The sequence below is a fragment of the Cnephaeus nilssonii genome, assembly GCF_951640355.1.
Source record: "Cnephaeus nilssonii genome assembly, chromosome: 3".
Taxonomy (NCBI): Eukaryota; Metazoa; Chordata; class Mammalia; order Chiroptera; family Vespertilionidae; genus Cnephaeus; species Cnephaeus nilssonii.
In genome coordinates, this window is record NC_137074.1 from 5,044,704 (window position 1) to 5,049,049 (window position 4,346).

Genomic DNA, 4,346 nt, shown 5'->3' on the forward strand with positions numbered 1-4,346 from the left:
AGCACTAAGGAGCGGCGAGCAAAGTGGTAAGGAGCGAGCAGGTGGTGGTTAGGAGAGAGGGATCCTGTATTGTGAGAGGGCACAGGCCGGGCTGAGGGACCTCTCCCGCTCCCGCCCCTGCACAAATTTCGTGCATCTGGCCGCTAGTTAGACATAAGTTGTTATATCAGAGGAGATGAGACCATAAAAATAATTTTTAAAACCTCCTATTTATTTTTCATTTTGTTGTTAATCCTCACCCAAGGATATTTTTCCATTGATTCTTTTTTTTTTTTTTAAGAAAGTGTAAGGGAGGGGGAGAGAGAGAAACATCAATGTGAGAGAGACACATTGGTTGGTTGCCTCCTGCACGTGCCCAACGAGGCCCGGGGATCAAGCCTGCAACTGAGGCATGTGCCCTTGACCGGAATCGAACCCAGACCCTTCAGTCCACAGGCCTATGCTCTATCCACTGAGCCAAACCATTTAGGGCAGTGGTTCTCAACCTTTCTAATGCCGCGACCCTTTAATACAGTTCCTCATGTTGTGGTGACCCCCAACCATAAAATTATTTTCGTTGCTACTTCATAACTGTAATTTTGCTATTGTTATGAATCGTAATGTAAATACCTGTGTTTTCCGATGGTCTTAGGCGACCCACAGGCTGGCATTAGGAAGGTTGAGAACCACTGGAGATAGAAGCTGCAATCCACAAGCTGCTCCGTAGACCTCGTAATAGAACGCGAAGGCTTTTCCGGGGGGTTTTCAAGCTGCGAAGGTGGCCCCTGTTGGGATAACGGTGCAGATGGCAGATGCTCTTTCGAGCTGACCCTGAACCCACACATACCCGGCCAGCTTAGCCGGGCGGGCGGTCGTTCCCACCAGCCCCTCCTCCCCACCCCATCCCGCCCCCTGTGGTTGGGAGGCATCGCACCCGCTGGATGCGAGGAGACAGCCATCTTCAAAGACTCTCACAAAGTTCATTTCAAGAAAATGGAGCCTACTTGTTTCTGGGAAAGGCGTGCATTCGGACATTTTTTTTCCTTTTTTTTTTTTTTTCCTTTGGGACATTTCTTCATTAATCCCAATTAGACATCAGAGGAGCGGGAGGCGCCAGACGCACACCCAGAGAGGCCATGTCGCCCCAGAGCCACATGAAGGGCGCCACCAGCATCCCTCCCAGTTCATGGTCAGCACACAAGGGTGTGGTTTGGGGGCGGGGTTCCCTCCCACCCCTCCTGGCAATGATTGCTTACCCCCTGTCATTCCCCAAAAAATGCTATGAGGCCTTTTTAAAGAACATGCACACACATGCACACACATCAGACCCGTGTTCCTGGAGAGCACGGCCGGCTCCCGGCCTAGCCTGCGGGGCCACAGGCCGCGCTGAGTCAGGACCCCTCGGGCCACGCCCTGGCGCCTCCGAGCATCAGCCCTGCTGGGAAAGGCCGAGGCCGGAAAACGCTGAAGAGGAAGCTCTAATTAAAGAAATCTGACCTTTTGTTCCTCAAATAATTTGGGAGCAAAAATATCTGCTAATCTTTTTCTGATTATATTTATGGTGTTTTTCCATTTGAAAGAGCATCAGCGAAGGAAAAGGAACAATAGAAACATTTCCACTTTCACAGGAAGCACAAGCCGTGTCCAAGGGGCCGCCCAGCTCCGTCACCAGCAGCCACAGCCGAAGCGCCAAAGGAAGCCGGTGTGTGCCCAGGCGGGGGGGAGGGTAGTTGGGGGGGGGGATTTGGGGAGGAGGGGGGTCCTGGCCTTCCAGAATGCCCCACTCCTTTTGTGGCAAGAAACCATCTCTGGTGGGGGGAGGGTGCGGCCCCACGGGGCCCAGGCGGCAAAGGCTGCTCCGAGGCCCAGGGACACCCTCCCACCTCCACTCGGGCACGCATGCACACGCACACACACACACACTTTACATGTATGGTCTGTTTTACTGTGTTTAAATGTTCCCACTGCAGGGGACAAGCAAAGACGGGGAAGGATGAAAAGAACACTTCCTTTACCCCGTAGATCTCTGTGCCTTTTGAATTTTGCACTTGAAAACGTCCATCTGTGCGTGTGTCCTGCCGGTGAACTGCTGCCGTCTAAGAGATTTGGGCACGACTTCCTAATCTCAGCAACTCCCCACCTCGCTCAGAGCACACCGTGCCTGCCCCGCCCCACCCCGCCCATCCCAGCACACACACACACACCTCTCACACCCCCAGCACACACCCTACATCCCCCACACCATATACAACCACATACAACACCTCCACACACACAACACGCACATGCATGTGTGCGCACACACACCTCACAGGCCATGTGTAACATACACACCTCTCACACCCCCAGCACACACCCTACATCCCCCACACCATATACAACACACATACCACATACAACACCTCCACACACACAACACGCACATGCATGTGTGCACACACACCTCACAGGCCATATGTAACATACACTGAGTAGCCAGATTATTATGATCTCTGAACGCATAATAATCTGGCCACTCAGTGTATATCCTATTTAATAAAAGGCTAATATGCAAATTGTCCCCTCGACCAAAAGTTCGACCAGCAGGCAGGCTGGCCAGCTGCCCATGTCCCCTCCCCCTGGCCAGGCTGGACGGACCAACCCATGCACGAATTCATGCACCGGGCCTCTAATATATATATATAGACACACACACACACACACACACACACACACACACACATATACACTGAGTGGCCAGATTATTATGCGTTCAGAGATCATAATAATCTGGCCACTCAGTGTATACACCTCACACATCCCCAGCACACACCCTACATCCCCCACAACATATACAACACACATACCACATACAGCACACACCTCCACACACTCAACACGCACACACATGTGCACACACACATGTGCATTTGCCAGGGAGGCGCCCTCCCCCACCCTGGCCCGCAGACACCTCCCGCAGCGTTCGGAACCCAGGAGCAGGCGGGGCCCAGCTGCACTGCAGGTCACGGCCAGGTCACCGGAGCTCGGCCTGCGATGGCCGTGCCCAAACCTCCAGGACTCAGAGCCACCAGGCTCCTCCTTGCACATTGCGGCTCTGCAGTGAGGGGAACAGAGGCTGCCCATGAGGGGAGAGGACTGGGCTGGGCTGCCCTCGTGCAGCGCTGGCCAGGCCATCAGGACGTCGGAGTGGCCCGCGCTCCCGCGGTCTCACGCGTCCTCCTTTTTATATGTTAACATCCCTCCTTTCACACACGCCTATACACACATGTATTTACTGCATTTGTCATTATAAAAGCAAAGCATTTGAAAAGATGCGAACCATCACTAGCCATCAGAAAATGTGCCTGCCCGTGTGGCCCAATGGTTGGGTGTCGCCCATGAACCAGGAGGTCACAGGTCAATTCCCGGTCAGGGCACATGCCCAGGTTGCAGGCTTACTCCCAGTGGTGGGCATGCAGGAGGCAGCCGATCAGTGATTCTCTCTCATCATTGATGTTTCTCTCTCTCTCTCCTTCCCTCTCCCTTCCTCCCTGAAATCAATAAAATATATTTTAAAAAAGGGAAATGCAACCCAGAATCTCACCCACCAGAACGCGTCTGAGTGATGCCAAGCACCCCTGGGACTGCGGAGCCGCGGGGACTCGGGCACCACTCGCCGGTGGGAGCCGTCTGGTCCCTGGCGGCTCTGTGCCCTCCCTGCTGCAGGTGACCGCATGCAGCCGCAGCAGCACCGGGCACGCCTGGCACACACCCAGCTCAGATGCGACACACCGACCCGCTGCTGCCCGCCAAGGGGTGGAGTGAGGGCCAGCGGACCCCAGCCCTCCCGCTGTGTCCTTCACCCTGGCAGGGGAGGTCACGACCACTGGGCAGGGTTACGAGGAAGGTCACGGAGCAGGTGGCTCCCAGTCCCAGTGGCATCACAGGTGCGGGTGGTCCCCTCTATCCTGCCCTCTCTCCAACCACACCTGCCAGTCAGCGGCTGTCAACCAGACACACATTGGCCTTTGGGAGTGGGGGGCGTTTGACAATGCCTGGGACATTTTTGGTTGGCACGCTGGGGAAGGGGTGCCACTGGCATCTATGGGTGGGGGCCAGGGGTGCTGCTAACATCCCCCAGTGCCCAGGGCAGACCCCGCCAGGAAGGACATCGGCCCAAGTGTCAACAACGTGAGGCTGAGAAACCTGCCGTAAGGGCTCGGCGGTGGGCGTGCTATACGTCACTGCTGCTCTTAAGTAAGTGGCCGTGGTAGCTACAGCTTTAGCACCAGAAAGCCTCCGGAAAAGAGCACCCTGTTGTCATGTACACGCATCCGCGGGAAACAGCGGGCGGAGATGTCACAGAATGAGATCACGTGTTTGCCAGG